This window comes from Hemibagrus wyckioides, linkage group LG07, assembly GCF_019097595.1.
Source record: "Hemibagrus wyckioides isolate EC202008001 linkage group LG07, SWU_Hwy_1.0, whole genome shotgun sequence".
Lineage (NCBI taxonomy): Eukaryota > Metazoa > Chordata > Actinopteri > Siluriformes > Bagridae > Hemibagrus > Hemibagrus wyckioides.
Window position 1 is genome coordinate 26917592 of NC_080716.1, and position 22054 is coordinate 26939645.

Below are 22054 nucleotides of genomic sequence, written 5' to 3' on the forward strand. Positions count from 1 at the left end.
AGCATCGAGTTCCCTCAAAAGGGAACCCACTGGCATTAAAATGTCTCCTCACCATATAATCAGTTAAAGGGAATACATGTGCAGATCTTAAATTACTGCTTTTACATTTTGAATTTTGATTTTTTTTTTTTTTTTAAAAAGATGTCATTATTACTTTAGTTCTATTGTATCTGTTTTTTCCCCTGATAAACAGAAATTTTATTTGTAGTTTTTATTTTTTAGACCATGCTGTATGAACTGCAGTAGTTTGTGATGCCATGACACAAAAAGATCACTTTTTTATATTATGATGCTTAATATGATTAGTAACTGAAGCTCTTGATCTGTATCTGTAAGACTTTTGCATTGCACTGATACCACATGTTCAGCTGATTAGATAACTGCATGAATGTGCAGGTGTTACTATTAAAGTGGATGGTGACACAGTGAACAAAATGAATGAGTTGTAGAAACAAGGAAACAATGTAAATGCATCATCTCTTTAGAAAATATGGCTAAAATCTGCAGCTGAAGATGGTTGTTGGTCTTTACTGCTTCAAATCTCAGATGTGGTGGATTCCGAACTGCATGTTGTCAGATTTGTGTGGAGAAAGAAAAGTGCAAAAACAAAAAAAATGTATTAAATTTTTAAAAAATAGATTTTTATTTATTTATTTTTTTGAAAAGTTTGCAGGAATGTTGCATAGTTTCAGAAATCTAAAATGCTAGCACAAGATTTTGTGCCCAAAGTAACAGGTAATTTATTGTGGGCTAGATGGATTTATTTTTTCAAGAGTTCATTTCAAAATAACACCAAAATGATAACTTTTCCTGGAAAACAGAAAATAATTGTGTAAATTGCCTTAATAAATGTTTTTTTTTTCACATCCATCAGTGAAAGAAAATATTTTTTTCCAACATAAGGCAAGGTGAAGCAGGGCGCATTTCAGTAAATCTTCTTGGCACACACAAAGGGATAGCTCCACAGACATGGAACATCATTCCATGTCTTAGTGCCTGCAGAGGAAGAAGAAATACATACTTACACATGGCATGACAACTGAATTATAGTTATAAAAGTTATAAAATGTAAATACAGCAACATAAAGAAGTTTCTACTCACCAGGCCAAGGCCAATTTACATTCACACAGCACTCTCCTAATCCCACTTAGTAAAAGTGAGTTTGGTGCCATCAGACCAAAAAAAGTCAAAATCTGAAAGGATGAACAGTGGAAATGACAGGGCTTAATAGTCATTAAAAAGTTTGAGTTTCTTTATTTTTCCATGTTTTAGTCAATAAATCATGCACTATGCAGTGATATAATTCTCTGCTCACATATATGACTGAACTCAGGTACTGTTTAATTCTTAGCTAACCTTCTGACAGCCACTGAGGCTGATCCATGTTGGATTCTCATTGTGGTCATGAGCACGGATAAGAGCCTTAACCAGCTGATATTCATCTTCACTGTGTATCGAGACCAAGTGTCCGTCATAATTCAGACAGTGCTTCTAGAAAAGAAAAAAGATCTGCAACATCATTTAATGTTTATTAACTGCCGTTATTATGCACAATTATGTGTAATGTAAGGGAGAATCCCTGGTACTGTATAAATGCCATGAATAATTTAAATGTTATATTCTAAAACATGAGGTAAATATTCAGTTAATATAGGTCTAAACAAGTAGATATAGAACAAGCAGATATAACAGAAAAAGACATTCAATTACTCATCTATTTTCAAATAAATATTTAATGCTTTGTCCTGTGATATTACTGTTCACACATTTTTGCTAATATCACATTTAACTGTATGTTTAATACCAATTCTACCACTGATATGCTAATAAATGAGACTTTCATAAAATTGAAATCAAATGTAAATACACTTAAAATTAATTTAATTTCACCTCAGCCGAAGCCCAGTTCAAACTGTGGGCCTGATATGTGAAGCAACGTCCGCCGTATTCCACCCAGCCAAATGGACAGCTTGAGTAACCTCCACTGTTTACTTGACGTTGGCAGATTCAATATTGATATAAATATATACAATTAATAACATATAATTTATAGACTATATTAATTATATATTAATATAGATTGATTTGACAGGTATGTAATGAGTTTATGTGGAATCATTCCAGCCCATGATGGAGAAGCCATAATCAAACACCTTAATTGTAAGTAGGAGACTGGTTAAAAGTATGTGAAACATTGAATGACGACACGCCCCATGAAAATCATAAATGATTGGCATTAATGGAGTGTTTTATCAAATATGGACTAGCTTACTCACCATGACCAGTTAGATTTCAATATTTTATTAAGACATACAAAATGCTCATGTTTTTATGTGGAGCCATGTTTGTAACATTTGTGCTTTCATCACACACAACTGAATAAAAATCTACGCAACCAAATTATTAAGGACCTCATGCTAAATCTAGGTAACACTGTGCAAATGTAGATGATTTCTGTCATATTTTTCTGTTCTAAGGCAAAAAGTGATTATTTGAGTTGCTTTACCATTCCTGTAATTTTTAATATGTTAATACAAGTTTCCATTCTCCTTTAACCTCTCTCATTAACAGGATGTGTCCACATACAGACCTACTGTTTACTGAGTGTTTTTGTACTAGATGTTTTTCTTCATCAAAATTCTTAGTTCAAATTCTAGAGACAGTTATCTATGACAATCCCAGCAGATCAGCAGTTTCTGAAAGACTGAAATCAGTAGGTCTGGCACTAACCTCCATGAGGTCACTTTTCTCCCAATTTTATCCCTCGACACTATACTTTTTTAAAGCAATTGTTTTCTGATAAATTACACAAGCTCTGAAACTATACATTCTATAACTATACAGTCTTTCTTTTTTTTCATGTCTTTGGTGCTGTCTTAGTTCAGATTTATTTTTACATGAGTGTTCAAACTGACATTTAAAATTTCTTAATAGTTAGGCAATTTTAATTTTATTAAGACCATTCAGGCCAATTAAAAAAAATGGCAGTGGGCCGAACTTTGAACACCTCTGTTATAAGATTATGATCCGATTGCTTATAATTGGACAAAACTACACTGGGTTACATATGTAACCCAGTTCTCTGAGAAGGGAACAAGACGCTGCGTCATGGCTTGATGCTATGGGAACGCTTCATTAAAGAAGCTGGTCTGAAGCATGTGCACACATGCCAATTTAAAGGATCAGACAGGGCACATGACGAAGGATTACACACCAACAAGTCCACATAAGGGCATCTAAGTGAAGCATGAGAGGATGTTCAGCAGTGCCTTCTCAGGGAACCGGGTTACACATGCAACCCAGTGTAGTTCCCTTACAAACGAACTCAATGCTGCGTCATAGCTTGATGCTATGGGAACGTCAATACCGCCACATGCCACACTGCAGGGCCTTGAGGGCAACTATGAGAGCAGAACACTGACTAGCCCTGTAAGATGCAGAATACCAGAGTTGGGTCCAAGTCCAAACTATAAAATCTAATAAAGGTGTGCGGAGAGGACCAGACCACTGCAGCACAGATATCAGCAAGAGGAACACTTCTGGTCAAGGCACCGGATGAAACAATACTTCTAGTAGAATGAGCCTTAATGCCTAGAGGTGAAGACATGTCGCGCATCTCATAGCCCCTGGAAATAGCCTCCACTACGCAGTGCACTAGGCATTGCTTAGAGACCAGAATGCCTTTATCAAGGCTGCCAAAGCAGACTTATGCCACATGCTCGAAAGATGTATGTAAGTGCAGAGATCCCGAACAGGGCACAATAGGTGAGCCTCTCCTGCTCCGCTGACTCAAGGAGTGAAGGAGAGAAGGCTCACAAAATAACTGGACAGCTGGCCACAGTGGACACCATGGGAATCTATCCAAGCCTGGGATGCAAAATAGCCTTGACCTTCCCTAGATCAAACTCTAGGCAGGAGGGGGTGGCTGACAGGGCCTGTAAGTCCACCACTTGCTTCAGAGATGTCAAGGCTAAGAGGAAAGGCATCTTTAGGGCCAGAAACATCTCAAAGGCTGCCTCCTTAGGCTCAAATGGGGCTTCTAACAGCTCCTCTAGGACAACAGAGAGGTCCCAAGAAGGGAGACATGGTCTACAGGAGGGCTTCAGCCTCCAAGCAATGCACAGAAATCAGAGACAAGAGGGTGCCTCCCCAGGGATGGCTCTAAAATGTGTATGTGTTTTAAACATTCACTTTTAAAGTGAAGGGTGTTAAGCACTCAGAGAGCCACATCTGCAGAAATTCCAGCACTGAACCAATGGAGCAGTTGACTGAGTCCTGTTGGCACCAGTTGCACCAGAAACAAAATCAAACAAAGTCCCAAAGTCCTCAAAGGCAAATTCTGTCCTGGTGCACTATGGCAAGGACTTCTGGGAGCAGAGACACTGGAGGAAAGGTGTACAGATAAAGCCTTGGCCACAACTGTACCATGGTGTCCAACCCCAGAGTGGCGGGAGAATGACAGGGGAAAGTGAAGAGGGAGAATGACAGGGGAAAGTGGGTTGACTCCTTGGAGGGTGGAGACGCCATTCTCTGGGTGTTAGCTCCTGCCTCAACAAGAGGTTTGCTCTCTGGTTTATGCACCCTGGAATGTAAATCGCTCTCAGTGACAAAAACCTGGTTTCTGCTGCGCCAGTCTGAACAAAGGGCATGAATACAGATCACAGATTTTTATATGAAAATACGTGTCCTTAAGCTCTATCATCACAAACCAGTACTCAGATCTTTTTTAAGACACAGTTCATGCTGGAGGAACTATCCTGCCCTGAGCCGACAACAGGCATTGAAAGGGGGGAGGATGGGAGACAAATTGGATTCTGTACCCTTTCTCTATGGTGCTCAGAATCCATTGAGAAACATTTGTCAGAAGTTTCCATGCTGCCTGATGGTCTGATAGAGTCACAAGCCTCAACATGTCACCACTATACCTGCCCTGTAGAAGTGGTGTCAGGTTTCCTTGTTGGCCTGGCTGGTATTGACAAAAGACCTCAGGTCCTGTCTCATCTGACGGGCCTGGCCCTGAGTGTGCTGACTGCCCACTGTATTTTTTCTCCTGCCTGCTGGTGCTAGATTGAGGCCACCAGCTAGAGGAAGGCCTGTACTCCTGACCACGGCAAGGGATAAACTCTCTAAATGCCGCCAACTGGCGTTTTGCTTCCTGATACGTATTGATGATGGTATAGAATCCTGATGCAGACAAAAACAACATCTCATTCAGGTCAGGAGAAATTGTGGAGTGAGTCTTCTTTTTCCCTATTCTTGACAGACAAGACAAACACCAAATCATATGCAAAGCACTTGCTGAAGACAATGAAGTTAGAGTAATGTGATGTAAATGCTCTTCTATGGACTTGTTAGCATGTATTCCTTTGTCATGTGTCCTATCTGGACTTTAAATTGGTGCGTGTGCACACATAGCTTCATACTAATTTCACTGACACAGCATCAGGTATCCATTTGCATTAAAATGTCTCCTCATCATACACGACTCACAAAAATTTAAGGATATTGGGCTTTCGGGTGAAATTTCAGGATGCACCTAAAATGCACTATAACTTTTACAGGTGAACTTAATTTGACCTTCTCTACACTTTTGAATGCACATGTCCAACTGTTTCAGTACTTTTTGCATAACTTTCTGTTCTCTAACAAGGTGCTTAACAGCAAAATTCACAACTGGTGTTTGATCCATGAATCGACCAATAAATTTTCTGGTTCAATTAGAATTGTATTTAAACAGTCCTCTTCATCATGCTGTTCACATTTTGACATCATGAGACCAAGACGACACCTAACAATAGATCAACAGTAGCTCGCCATTGCAAGTCTTCAAACAGGATGTTCTCAGAGGGAAGTGGCCACTGAGCTTAGAGTATCACAGAGTGTCATTAGCAGGTTGCGACAGAGATACAGAGAGACTGGAAGAGTCACAGAAAGGCATAGAAGTGGACGTCGTTTGGCCACATCCCACATTGATGACTGCTTCATTGTGAACAGTGTCCTGTGGAACCAGATGATGAATGCCACTCAACTCCAGGCACATTTAAGGGAGGTGAGAGGCACCCAAGTGTCACGTCAGACCATTCAAAACCATTTACATCAGCGTGGTCTGTCTGCTAGATGACCTGCAAGGATACCTGACCACACCACCAGGCACAGGCGTCATCATCTTGGATGGGCCAGGGAGCATTTATGCTGGACAAGTAACCAGTGGGCCTCAGTGCTGTTCTCTAATGAAAGTCGTTTCACGTTGAGAAGAAATGATGGCCGCCAACAATGTTGGAGATGTCAAGGAGAGTGCTATGCATGAGCCACTGGTGTGGTAGTGTTACACTGTGGGCAGGTGTGTCTACTCAATACAGAGCTGCCCTACATCTTGTGAATGGTACAGTGACAAAGCCAATACTACCTGAATAACATCATTAATCCAGTCATTGGGCCCCTGCATGCACAACACAGGCATAATTTCATCTTCATGGACAACAATGCTCCAGCTCATCGAGGTCGCACCATTAGGGAACGGCTGCTGGAGGCTGGGGTACCTCAAATGTAGTGGACTTTCTCGAGACCTGAATCCCATAGAAAACCTATGGGATCATCCGAGTCGCCGTGTGGCGGCTCGTAACCCTGCACCCCAGAACCTCAATGACCTGAGGGCCGCCATTCAAGAAGAGTGGAATGCCATGCCTCAGCAGACAATAAGTCGACTCGTGAACAGCATGAGACATCATTGTCAAGCTGTAATTGATGGTCAAGGGCACATGTCAATTATTCTTGTTGTGGTATACCCACCACTGTTGTTGGCTTTTGTTTCAATAAATTGTTTGAGATGAGGAAATCACCATTGCATGCTTCTACTTAAATGCCCTACTTTCATGATATAATATCACTGTAGCGTGAACTTTTTACGTTTTCCATAAATTTCACCCAAAAGCCAAATATCCTTAACTTTTTGTGAGTAGTGTATAATCCTTTAAAGAGAATGCATGTGCTGATCTTAATTTACTGGTTTTACATTTTGGACTTCTATTTTTGTCATGCCATTTCATTAGTTCTATTTTTCTTTTGGTAAACAGAATTTTTTTTTGTAGTTTTTATTTTTTATAAAATAAAGCCACATGATTGGCTGATTAGATAACGTATGAATGTGCAGGTGTTCCCTTTCGAAGTGGGTGGTGACACAACAAACAAAATGAGTTGTAGAAGGTAAACAAAGCAAATAAGCATAATCTCTTGAGAAAATATGGCTAAAATCTGCAGCTCAAGATGGTTGTTTGTCATTTTATTATCATCTATCTTTACTGCTCCAAGTCTCAGACGTGGTGGTTTCCAAGCTGATTGCGTTGCCAGATTTGTGTGGGGGAAATAAAATTTTGCAAAAAATGCAGATTACACACTTTTTATTATTATGATTATTATAATTATTATTATTTTTGAAAGTTGGCAGAAATGCTGCATAGCTTCAAAAACCTAAAAAGCTAGCATTTTTAAAAAGCTAGCATTTTTAAAGACTACAGTAACAGTAACAGTTCAGTAGATTTGTGTCTATTGTGACATTTTTGCCTAAACTGTCGAAACCATTTATTGTGTGCTAGATGGATTCATTTGTCTACGAGTTAATTTAAAAATAACATCAAAATGATAACATTCAATGAAATACATTGAAAAAAAAATTGGGGGGAGATTGCCTTAATTAATGTTTTTGCACCTCCATCAGTGACAAGAAAACATTTTATTTTCCAACATAAGGCAAAGTGGGCAGATTCAGTTACTTTTCTTGGCACACACAAAGGGATAGCTCCATGTACATGGAATGTCATTCCAGTTCTTGCTGTCTGCAGAGGAATAAGAAATATATACTTATACTAGCCGAATTAAAAATGAAATCATCTGAATGAAATCATCTGAATTAAAATTGAATCATCAAAACACAGTTATAAGAAATTGTAAAAACAGCAACACAAAGAAGTTTATACTCACAAGACCAGTTCATATGCACACAGCACTCTCCAAATAGAAAATTTGGTTCTCCTGAATTCCACTTAGTAAAAGTGAATTTGGTGCCATCAGACCAAAAAAAAGTGAAACATCTGAAAGGATGAACAGTGGAAATGACAGGGCTTAATATTTATTTAAAAAGTTTTTTCTTGTGACCATGTTTTGTCAATAAATCATGCACTATACATTCACATGATTCCTTGCTCACACATATGACTGAACTCAGGGAGTCTTTTTTTTAGCTAACCTTCTGACAGCCATTGAGGCCGATCCATGTCGGCCCCTCCAGGTGGTCATAAGTACGGATAAGAGATTTAACCATCTGATATTCATTTTCACTGTGTATTGAAACCAAGTGTGCATTGTACCTCTGACAGTATTTCTAGAAAAACAAATGGAGCTGTTACAGCATTACATGTTACTCTAATACAGAAAATGAATGTTTGCTGTATATAACTTGCTAAGCAGATAAATACAGACTTAGCAGATATGGTAGGTATAGATGTAAATTATTCATCCATTTTGAAATAAATATTTAATTCTCTGTCATGTGCTATTATCTTTTCCTAATATCACATTTATATGTATGTTTATACCCATTCCTTCACTGATAAGCTATTATTTATAAGCTGTATCAAGACATCAATTGTAAATACCTCAGCTGAAGCCCAACTTATTTTGGAGGCCTGATATATCATGCAACATTCACCATATTTCAACCAGCCAAATGGACAGCTTGCTAGAGCTGAAGAAAAACATAAACATATAATGATCAGCCATGACATTAAAAGCAATGACAGGTGAAGTGAATAGCATTGATTATCTTGTTACTGTGGCAATTGTGTTATATTAGGCAGCACGTGAATAGTCAATTCTCTATGCTGATGATCTCCAAAAGAGCAGTCTTGTTGTGTGTTTCCGGTATGAAGAGGGTAGTACCTACACAACAGGGTCAACTGGGTCATGGGCTGATTGATGTGTGTAGGGAGTGAATGCTAGCCCATCATGTCCTATCTCACAGAAGAGCTACTGTCTCAAAAAACTGCTAAAAAAATGTATGCTTGCTAAGATAGAAAAGTTTCAGAACACGTATGGGGCTCTGTAGCTGCCAGCCAGAGTGCCCATGATGACCCCATTTCTGCCAAAAGTGTTTACAGTGAGCATCAGCAGCTGACCATAGAGCAATGGAAGAAGGTGGTCTGGTCTGATGAACAACATTTTCTTGTACATCATGTCATGCGTGTCATTGCTTACCTGGGTAAGAAATTGTACCAGGATGCACTATTGGAAGACAGCAAGTGGGCCTTATTTGTTAAATCTTGGCCTTAATACATTAAACGGTGACCTTAATATATTAATTTGTGGCATCAGTATGAGACTTGGTGGTCAAATCTTATTAAAATAACCACAAAGATAGCTCAGTGTCTTTGTATGTTTGTTACTTTTGTAATAGAAAATAATCAGTTTAAGAAAAATGTTAGTGCAGGTGGTTACAGTGATAAGTCTACTGATGATTTTCAAGCCTATAATTTAAATTTGACCTGACTGAAGCTTCACCACATTATGGTTTAATATAAATGTTCACCACAAATGTATTAATTTTAGTTATAAGTATCCAGTTTACTTGAGCTAAGTCTCTTACCCAAAGCTGCTGTGGTGAGAATTAGAAGTATCACCACTTCAGTCTGATGAGCCATAATTCTGAATTTTCCTGTGCTGAAAGAAAAACATAAATTGAGTTTATGTAATAAGAATTGCATATGTCATACTTCACAGCAACTCCAACTGTGGGCAGTGGAAGCTCAAGTGGTTGAAGCTCTAGACTGTTGATCAGAGGATTGGGGTTCAAGCCCCTGCACTGTCAAGCTGCCACTGTTGGGTTCTTGAACAAGGCCCATAACCCTCACTACTTCAGAGGTGCACAACTTCCAAAGTTGGGATGTGCAAAGAAAGAATTTCAGGGTGCTGTAACTTATATGTGACAAATAAAGGCTTCTATTCTTTCATCTAATCAGGGGTCTTTTCTCACTTAATGTAATATAATGAGATAATTGGTGATGCTTATATAGTAATTCTGATAGAAACTACGTCTTTAAAAAGAAAAATAGCAATAATCTTAACAAAATTTTTATTTTATAAATATATATTGTTTTATATATATTTTATAAATATATTATATTGCATATATAAAATAAAAAGGTGATATTTGGGCTATATAAATGATTTATAAATGATGAACATGTTTATTGTTACTGCTGCTGTACATTCAGACTGAATGGACTAAAGATGAAAAAGTATACTGAGGCATACTGACCAGTGGCCCCAAAAAGTATTTGGACAATTAAACCACACTTACAAATTCATGAATTTTAAAGCATTAGAAAACATGTCACATGAAGTGGCATTTATTTTAAAGAAATATACCACAAGCTCAATTAGACATAAATATACATACACACAGTAGTGGCTTCAGTAAGCAGTGTTTTAGAATTTAGTTTGCCATCCTTTGTCTTCATCACTCACCTTATGTATACTCAGTGTTTTGTTTAGGTTTTCCATTCTGTGCTGTTTATTGTGAGGTTACCAAGTAGTTTGTAGTTTGTAGCAATTTTTCTGGTTTTGAAATTTCTTTGTTTCAGTTTTTGTGATTCTGCTCTGCCTCTGATTACCCTGTTTGCTCTATATCTTGTCATGTTTAGAATTCTTATTCATTTTTTGTTTTCCTGTCAGTTATCATCACTTTGGTTGTCTCTGACATTTTTTTCTCAATGTCCTGTCTTTATAAAATCCTCCTAGTTTTGCAGGAACAGCTTACCTTATTACTATAGTAGTAGATGCCAGAGGGTGTCCAAGTTCAAATTCAAACTACAAATTGAGCATGAATTGGCCTTAATGTCAGAGTTTCCACTAGGAGGTGCAACAGGCAGAGGGAGAGGAAGGTCATGACAGGTAAAATTGTTAATCTGATAGTGCCAACTTAAAGAAATTTGTTTATTTCCTCTGGACCTACAGTACCACTTACATCTTCTAAATCCTCTTCATTAGATCAACTTATGAAGTCTAGTATTGATTAATTTGTCTACTTCAAGATTTTATTAAATTTTTTTTAATTGCAAGAATTAATTTTTTTTAAATATTTTTATATGTATGGACGTCACCTTCTTGAATAGAAACACATGCACATACACCTGCTCATTTATACAATTATTCATTTTGCCTTTTATGTGGCACTAAAATGCAGTACATAAAATCAGGCAGATACAGTTAAAGAGCTTTAGTTACTATTAAATTTGACAGTTGATGACAGTTTTTTTAGGTTACTGTAACCTTTCTGCCATTCTCCTCTGACCGTCAACAAGGTGTTTCTGTCCACAGAGCTGCCACTCATGGAAACTTTTTTCAATATTCTGTGTAAACTATAAAGTGCAAGAATTCAAAGAGATCAGCAATTTCTGAAATACTCAAACCAGCCTATCTGGTACCAACCAACACACCATGTTCAAAGTCAATGTGAACACATTTTGATACATTCTGGTGCTTGAATTATACATTACCTGAAGTTCTTGGCCTGTATATGCATGATTTTATGCATGCTTGCAGCCACAAAATCAGTATTCAAGTTACCCAGTTCAAGAAAACGCAAAACCCATACCTGTAATAGCAATCCTCTATTTCTTTAACACCTGCATTTACCCAGAATTACACTGTAACAATAGGGCAATGTTATTGTGCCTAATGTGACTCTCACTGTGCTTGGGCATGCTCAACAAGCTGTTATTATTGCAGGACTAAGTCAACATGAAAACAGCAGAAAGCAAAAATATCATTATATCAATATCAGCTCAGATCTATGATCAGTCCTCATAGATCTGAGCTGAACTAATGCCAGAACTGGTGTAGGAATTAAGAGTAACTATCTTGCCATGGATCTTCACTCAGGTATCATTCAATCCTGGTCTAAATGTATCATGAACCATGAAATTTAAAAAAAAAAAAAGAAAGAAAGAAAGAAAGAAAGAAAGAAAGAAAGAAAGAAAGAAAGAAAGAAAGAAAGAAAGAAAGAAAGAAAAAAAAATCTACACATACTGCATATGTGCTTATCTTAGAAGTGGCTCCTCTGTGTGCCCTGGTCTCCAATTGTGGCTATGTTCTGACAGCCAGAGTTGTTAATCATGTGAGCAGGAAAAAGCTGTCAAATGTGCTATACATTTGCTATGTGGGAGGACATTAAAAAAACAGCACACATACAATATGTTGAGTCAGAATTTTTTGGCTCTGCTCAGCTGTCAACACAAGACCTAAAATACAGGCAGTAAATAAAGGTATGAAATACAATACGGAATATGAGGAGCATATCTCTCTTAAGAGAAATCACTCCAAAGCTAAAAGGCCTCTGTGTTTCAGCACAGGACATCTTAGACAGATGTGCAGAACAAATTACGGCAGAAATTGAACAGGTAGGACTCTAAAAATCTTTTAAAATTATATCTGAAATAAAATTTAAATAAAATGTGTGATTTTGCCACTAAGAGTCCCCTCTAAAAGTATTGTAACAAAGCCAATTGTTTTGTTTGTGCTATACTTGGGTTTGGGATTAAAAGATGAATATAAGATGATAGAACTTCAGCTTTCATTCCATCAGCAAATGTACAGGGACAGATAGTATATTAAAGTAACAACCATTTATTATTTGTTTTCATATCCCTTTGTTGGAATAACTGCATCAAACCAGTAATGCACTGACATCATCAAACTGTTGCATTCTTCTTTTGTCATGCTTTTTGTGGTGAATGTCTTCAGTGTATAGCAAAAACAAAACAACTGGCCTTGCTGTTCAGAGGGAACTGTATATTTCAAGCACAGCTTTTTGCTAATCGTTTAATTAGTGTTTGGGACACATTTTATAGTGTGAAAATTCAGACAGGACAGGGCAATTCTGAGTAATTTCTTACAAGTTAAGTCTAATTATTTCTAAGCTTTATTATGATTAACTTTATAAAACTGTCTCCTTTCTCATGTCTTCATCTGTCTGTATAATCTACAACCAGAAAAAGATTCAGATCAACCCTCAGTTGTTAGACAGGCTGAACCCAATACCCAATACATTAAATAAAAGATTTAAATTATGATAATAAATTATCATAATTTAAATCTACTTGATTGGTGGCCCTTAGTTAGCTAAAAGAAATAACAAGTGAAGAATAAAACTCAGGGTTTACTATTATAGAAAAATAATCAGGGGTGATGCCATTTAGCACCCCAAAGTTTATGAGAAGTATTGTCTGGTAACAGAACATCCTGAAGTGTTTTATTTTTCTCACTCCATAAGTGAGATTTGATAAAGATTACAATATATCGTATACACACATATTATATAAATATTATATATAATATTATATTATATATTTATCACTGATAGCAGGAAACTTGCTGTTACAGTGTTAGAGTACTCAGAAAGAGAGTAGCCATACTTGTATACTTGTGGTGTGGGGGAAAAGTCAGAAATTTGATCATGGATCAGGAGTAGATTTTTGGTTGTTTGTGGAGTGTTTGGCCAGGAGCAGGGTTGCCAGGTCTCAGCCAAAAAATACATCTTTAATGGTTCTTTCAGTCATTGGATAGATAAAATACATTTTTTTAGTCACCTGAGTCAAAAATGTGTCTTGCTGATGTCACAACGTTATTTATTCGAAGGAGAAAAATAAAACAAAGCTGAAATATCAAATCTGCATAAACAGCTGCCTATGTGATCAAATAATGAAACTGATTCCATAAAGATTGTTTTTGAAATTATTTACGTATCTCTAAATTTAGTACCTTAGAACTCAGGTCCTCCTATTTAAGTAAAGTGAGACCTTTAGGTTCATCATGCATTCTTCTGTGAGGCTACTCTGTTTCACAGGGCTTGGGAAAAAATTATAAAGAAGTTCTCAATGTTTCGTCAGCTGATTTCCACAGAATGGGATTAAAACCCATCACTTTCTTTCGTCAGGTAAACTGTTCTGTATAGAGTGGGTCATTATATTAATATTCCCCTTTCTAAAGTGTTCATCAAACTTCTTTAAGAACTGGCTAAAATATTGACCATGGATAAGGGTATTTACAGGACAGGATTGTGTCTTTTAAAGCATGCATGTTTTATAAACTTTGTCTCTGGGGATTGTGGTGCAGGTTCTGGACACTTGTTTCTACCCCTCCCTCCTAACTGATGAGAGTTTACCCTTGGATGCAAGAGAAAGAGCACAAAGGATTCTGGCAAAATGTGAAGGAGGGAGCATAGGTGACCTATTTAAATAACTTCTTATCTCATCATGACAGTACCTGACAGCTAAAACCAATTAAGAAAAGCATTATTCAAAAATGGTAATGTTCCTAAAATAAAGTTCATGAAGGAACAGCAACATATTAAAAAAAAAAAAAGAGAGATCATGCTTTGTGCTCTAGAGTCCCCTTAATTCATTATTAGTTCAAAAGTGTTTCTAGAGCCATAGTAATAATTTCAAGTACACGTTAAAAAATCTTTAATTTGCAATATTGCAAAGAATTGGATCTGGCTACTTTCTTTAATTTAAAATCCTCTTAACATTTTTCAGTCCCACAAATTAGCCACGCCCCAAGACCACCCCTTTTCCTTGCAAGGAAACTCACAAGGCATACAAAGATTTTACAGTGGATAGCTTGTCAAAGTTTCAATTGCATTCGAAAGGTACTTTACAGACAGGAGGGCACAAAACTTGCCTGTAAAATGTACAATAACCATAATAATTAGAAAAACAGTCATTTTGTGTACCCATATCTATAACTACTGTAATTGCAACTGATGTGATAAAAACATAATTGTTAGTAATATTAATATTATGTGTCTACTTTACATAAACAGGATCATACACTGCTGCACATGGGATTTAAAAAAATCCAGGACTCCATATGTAAATTTATCACAAAACGTGATGGTGTTATTCCTGATCCTGACAAAATCTACATCACTAACGGATCCCAGATGTCCCTCATAGTGAGAAACACCAAAACAATAAGCACACATTTAAATAATGTACTTTTCACTCTGGAAAATAAACAGTAATATAAGATCAATATACTGTATGTCTCTGTAGATGGTAATGAAGCTGCTGGTTCAGAGTGAGGGTTCTCTGAAGACCGGGGTTCTTACTCCTGTACCATCCCACCCCACCTTTAACATGGCAATGGCTGCTCAGGGGGGAGTTGTGGTGCCCTACTACCTGTGTGAGGAACAGGGATGGGCAATGCAGATCTGTGATCAGAACTGTGCACATGGCCAGGGGGCAATGCAACCCAACTGTGTTATACCTCATCAATCCAGGAAGTCCAACAGGTAATGGAAATTTTGCTGCTACAGATTTGTTTGTGTATATGTGGTTACTGAAGTTTAATAAATAAATGAGGGCAAAAAAGCCTCAAGCATTTTAACATGATTTTAGGGTATTAATAAGAAAAGCTGCTATGAGTGAGCAAGAAGGACTAAGCCCTCCATTCTTTCTAACATAAAAAACAGCAATAGTTTTTTCAAATGTCTTAATGCAAATTATTTTGGATTTTTGTGGAACCAAGAGTAACAGCACCACAAATGGCCATACTAAACACACAGAACTTCTTTCTAGCCCAGACTGTACAGTCATGCAGCCTATCAGTGACAGTCATGGGCGTCACTAAGCCATTTCTACTCAGCCCCCCTAAAAAATTCTGTGATTCCCCATAAACTGTACACAAATTTGTGATCACCTCAGTCCCCTTTCAATTTCATATGGAAACGGCAACAGACTTCAATTCCACAGACTGCGGCATCGCAGAGCAAGGATCAGAGGACAAGTGTGTGTGTGTGATCAGGAAGACTTGTATTTGGCTTGTTCAGTACTCAAATGTTATGCAATAAGTTTACCATCCTACTGTTTGTTTAATTTTATTACTTATATATATATATATATATATATATATATATATATATTTTTTACTATTATACCCTCATTGGGGGCTGAGCCCCCCTTAAATGAAAATCCTAGAATTGTCCCTGGTGACAGTCATGTATATATGATTACACAGAGATACACACTCCCTAGATTTGATTTTCATTTTGGCTTTCATTAAATGACACACCAGTTGTGGAATCATCTCACTGCAATACTAACTAAATGCTTTTCCCTATAATTTGATTCTAAAGAACAAAATGAAATAGAAATGAGATACAAAATAAATAAAACCACCCAGGAACAAACTTGATACATTTTCGCATCCTTTAAAAAACAAAGACTGTCTCATTTTCATTACACTGTATGCTTCTTAACCAAAGTAACATGAATGTTTCACCAGGTCATGTGCAGAGTAAGGACTCAGTTGCTGAAGTGATTCGCTTTGCTGCAAAAGAAAAGCTCTTCTTAATGGTAGATGAGGTAGCAGTCTTTCATAAAAATATATAAAATTCTTAAATACACATTTCACACATTTTCTACACAACATTTAAAAGTACTAAGCACTAGAAGATGTGAACTTCATATCTGAACTGAATCCTATTATTTACATTTAATTCTGCATTTTAAAATGAATTAGGCAATTAATACTGTAGAGACATAAGGGATCTTTAAAACATGAATGTCTTTCTTCTTTTTTATTTTGTCACAACAGGTGCATCAGGACATTGTGTACGGGAAAGGAATTGAGTTTTATTCATATAGGAGAGTGCTCTCTGAAATGGGGCTCCCATACTCCAGCAGTGTGGAGCTGGCCTCCTTTAACTCCATCTCCAAGAGTGTCATGGGAGAGTATGTTTTTGTTTTTTTAATATCTGACTAATCACACCAATATTTGCTTACTGATCATCTCAAGCTTTCTGCTGGGTTTTGGAGCATGTCTGTGGGCCTTTGTGCCTTTTCTGCTACAATAATATTAGGTCAGACATTCACGTTAGGTAAGAAAGTCTGGGTTGTAATAGCTGTTCCAGTTCATCCCAAAAGTGTTCAGTGGGGTTGAGTCAGAGCTCTGTGCTGGACATTTCGTTTCTTCTACTCCAGCATTAACACACCATGTCTCCATGGAGCTCACTTTGTGTACAAATGTGTTGTCAACAGTGTTTGGACCTCTTAGCTCCAGTGGTGCACAAAGATTTTCTATACAATTATATGCTTTAACTTATTGTTTAATTAACTGTTTGGGGAAGAGACATATATTTTGGCCTGTATGGTATTTAAAGGAAATAAATGATTTTCTTGAATGTTTTTAAACTCAGAAGGAGTTAAGACTTAATGTTTATTCCTTATTCTTTTAACTATACCTAATTCATTTGATCTCATTAAACTATTTGTATTTGTCATTGTGCTCAGAAGAGACATGTAATAATGTAGCTGAAATACCAGCAACTGACATCTAATCTTCTGCAAACCCTCTGTGTGGTCAGGTGTGGTCTGCGTGGAGGCTATTTGGAGTTGGTGAACCTTGACCCTTTAGTGATTCCATACATCCAGAAATTCTTCAACACGAGTTCTTGTGCATCGTTGAATGGTCAAATCACCATGGATGTGATGGCTGACCCTCCACAACCCACACAGCCTTCATATGAACTCTACACTCAAGTATGATGTGTTACAAGGCAATCATTTTTTTTCATTAGAATTTGTTTTACCTTTTTAAAACATGAAACATTTTTAAATGTAAATTCTTATAATTGCAAACATGACTTTCTCAGGAGGTTCAGTTAATTGGGAGCACAATAAGCAATTATGCCCAGAAGGCCCTGGAGGTTCTCAGTGGCCTACCTGGAATCAGCTGTCAGCTGGTAAATGGAGGAATTTTTGCCTTCCCACGTCTGCACTTGTCCCAGTCTGCAATAAAACATGCCAAGGTCAGTCAAACAAAAACACTAAAGTAACTAGCAACACTAATTGTATTAAAGCTTTCATAAGATAATAAGATAAGATAAGAATCTTCTTCTTTTTCTTTCGGCTTTTCCCTTCAGGGGTCGCCACAGCAAATCATCTCTCTCCACCTATCCCTATCTTCTGCATCCTCAACACTTGCACCCACTAGCTTCATATCCTCATTTATTACATCCATATACCTCCTCTTTGGCCTTCCTCTTTCCCTCCTGCCTGGCAGCTCCATGTCCAACATTCTCCTACCAATATACTCACGCTCCCTCCTCTGAACATGTCCAAACCATCTTAATCTGGCCTCTCTAACTTTGTCCCCCAAACGTCCAACATGAGCTGTCCCTCTGATGTGCTCGTTCCTAATCCTGTCCAACCGTGTCACTCCCATAGAGAACCTCAACATCTTCAGCTCTGCTACCTCCAGCTCTGACTCCTGTCTCTTCCTCAGTGACACTGCCTCTAAACCATACAGCATGGCCGGTCTCACCACTGTCTTGTACACCTTCCCCTTGATTCTTGCTTAAATTTTTCTATCACACAGAACTCCCGACATCTTTCTCCACCTATTCCAACCTGCCTGCCCTCGCTTCTTTACCTCTTTCCCACACTCTCCATTACTCTGGACTGTTGACCCCAAGTACTTAAACTCCTGTACCTTCTTCACCTCTTCACCCTGTAATCTTACTGTTCCACTTCCCTCTCTTTCATTCACACACATGTACTCAGTCTTACTACGACTGACTTTCATTCCTCTTCTCTCGAGCGCAAACCTCCACCTCTCCAGGTTTTCCTCCACCTGCTCCCTGCTCTCACTACAGATCACAATGTCATCTGCAAACATGACTGTCCAAGAAGACTCCTCTCTCACCTCCTCTGACAACTGGTCCATCACCATAGCAAACAGGAAGGGGCTCAGAGCCAATCCCTGATGCAGTCCCACCTCCACTTTGAACTCCTCTGTCTGCCCTACAGCACACCTCACCACTGTCCTGCTCCATACAGTACAACAGCTCTTCTCTTGGCACCCTGTCATATGCTTTCTCCAAGTCTACAAACACACAGTGCAACTCTCTCTGACCATCCTTCTTCATACTTCTCCATTAACATTCTCAGAGCAAAAATTGTATCTGTTGTGCTCTTTCTGGGCATGAAGCCATACTGCTGCTCACAAATTTCCACTACCTTCCTTAACCTAGCTTCCACTAATCTTTCCCATAGCTTCATTGTATGGCTCATTAACTTTATCCCCCTATAGTTTTTGCAACTCTGCACGTCACCCTTATTCTTAAAGATTGGCACTAATACACTTCTCCATTTCTCAGGCATCTTCTCACTCTCTAAAACCCTGTTAAACAAACTAGTTAAAAAATTCCACTGCTGCCTCTCCTAGACACTTCCAGACCTCCACCGGGATGTCGTCAGGACCAACTGCCTTTCCACTTTCATCCTCTTCAAAGCCTTCCTGACTTTATCCTTTCTAATCCTATCTAATTTCTGTTCCACAGAGTTCACCCCTTCTACTCTATTTTCCTTCTCATTTTCCTCATTCATCAGCTCCTCAAAGTACTCCTTCCATCTCCTCTGTACACTCTCCTCACTCGTGAGCACCTTTCCATCTCAAAATCCACTACCATCTGCCCTTCAAGGTTCCTTTCCTTAACTCCAAACTTGCCCATCACCTCCTCATCACCTGTGTTCCCCTCACCAACATGTCCATTAAAATCTGCTCCTATCACCATTCTCTCATCCATGGAATACTCTCTACCACCTCATCTAATTCACTCCAGAATCTCTCTTTCTCCTCTAACTAACTCCACTAACAACATTCAACATCACCCCTTCAACCTCTAACTTCAGACTCATAACCCTGTTCGACACTCTCTTCACCTCCAGAACATTCCTCAGAAACTCCTCCTTCAAGACCACACCTACCCCATTTCTCTTACTATCCACACCATAATGAAACAGCTTGAATCCTGCTCCTATACTACGAGCCTTGCTACCCTTCCACCTGGTCTCCTGTACACACAATATATCCACATTCCTTCTCTCCATCATATCAGCTAGCTCTCTACCTTTCCCTGTCATAGTACCAACATTCAGAGTTCCTATTCTCAGTCCTACACCCTTACCTTTCCTCTCTGTCTATGCTCTCTCCTCCCTCCTCTACTACTTCGACCAACAGTAGCCCAATTTCCACCAGTGCCCTGTAGGTCAACGGCGCCGATGGCGGTCGTTGTTAACCCGGGCCTTGACCGATCCAGTATAAAATTCAGAGTGAAATTAGATTCGCATGGTTAAATCTGGCAATGTTTTACGCCGAATGCCCTTCCTGACGCAACCCTCCCTATTTATCCGGGCTTGGGACTGGAACAGAAGTGACTGGATTGTGACCCCATAGCTAGATTGAAGAAAAATAAGAATAACAATAATAATAATTTCACAAAAACACACAAACAAACAATTGCACTTGCTTATTGCACATCTTCAATTGGTGTTACTGCACTCTTGTATTGCACAGGATTTTAATTATTGTAATTTCACAGTTTAAGAATATCACATACACCAATGTGTATTATGAGGACAGGTTATTTCACAATTAGAACACAGTATAAAAATCAGTATGAACAGTGTGTATTATGGTGACTGGTTCATTGAGAGCAGCTCTGATTGTAAAGTCTAATAGCAGTAGGGAGAAAAGACCTTCTGTATCACAGAAGACATTTAGGATGTAACAGTCTGTCACTGAAGGAGCTGCTCAGAGATGTAACTCTGTCATACAGGGGGTGAGAGTCATTCTCCATCAAAGATGATAGTTTAGCTACCATCCTCCTTTCTCCCACCTCCTGTATTGTGTCCAGGGGCATCCCCAGAACTGAGCTGGCCTTCCTGATTAGCTTGTCCAGTCTCTTCCTGTCTGCAGTAGAGATGCTGCTGCACCAGCAGACCACTCCATAGAAGATGGCTGAGGCCACCACAGAGTCAAAACAAAATAGAACATACTGTATATCTGCTAAGATCTTCCAGTACATATATTTTATTTCATTTCATTGTCTGTACCACTCCCCGATCTATACTCGGGTCACAGGGAGCCTGTGCCTATCTCAGGTGTCATCAGGCATCAATGCAGGATACACCCTAGACGGAGTGCCAACCCATTGCAGGGCACACACACACACACACTCATTCACTGATGCAATCATACACTAAGGGCAATTTAGAGACTCCATTCAGCCTAGAAGCATGTCTTTGGACTATAGGAAAAAACTGGAGCAAACCCACCAAGCACAGGGAGAACATGCAAACTCCACACACACAGTGAGTGGGAGTGGGAGCTGTACTTTTACAGTGGCCCCAATAGTGAATATCACAGTATAAATTATAATAATTATTATAAAAACAGATTGAGAAAACATTCTTTTCTTTTTTCTGTAATTTTCAGAAACATTTGGATGATGCAACTTTCAATATTTTGTATGTTATATTGTGATAGGTGTTAGTATGTTGTAAAACATCAGTTGCACAACATTATGGTACACCGTATCTTGTTCTAGGTCCTGTGTACTTTGTAATGAGCCATCACCATGTGGTTATTATTCTGTTCCACACTCAGTATGTGAATTGCAGTATTTATGTGTATAGGAGAAGCAGCTGGAGCTGGACTTGCTGTACTGTTTGTACTGAGTTTGCTGGAGGATGAAGGCTTGTGTGTGGGAGCTGGATGTGTACATGGACAAAAAGAGGGAACCTATCACATCAGGTGCTCTTAATGCCTTCACACTGATTTATATATATAAATTTCTTAATTAAAAACTCATCTTTTCCTATTGGTGTTTTTTTTTAAAATTATGCTTCAAACAGAGATGTTTCATTTTATATTGAAATGTTCAGTATGACTGTAGGTTTTCAAATCTGCTAGTGAATTGAAGATCAAGATCAAATGAACAGGCTTGATCTTGGTTTGAAATGACCATGATAATTACTATTGTTTTGTTTCTATTGACCTTAATAATGCTCTGTTATTATGCACTGTCCTAGCACTAAGCCTTGTATCATCTCTTCTCTAAAGGATTTGCCTGGCAATCTCAGAGGAGATCATGAAGGACGTGCTGCAGAGGCTGAAAAATTTCCACCTCCGCTTCATCAAAGAGTTTCCCTGATC

At 38.3% G+C, this 22054-nt stretch overlaps 1 pseudogene; it reads left to right on the top strand.

Annotated features, from left to right (window-relative positions):
• Window positions 1-11842: 11842 nt before the first annotated feature.
• On the top strand, window positions 11843-22052 carry LOC131356285 (alanine aminotransferase 2-like; annotated as a pseudogene).
• Window positions 22053-22054: the final 2 nt, after the last annotated feature.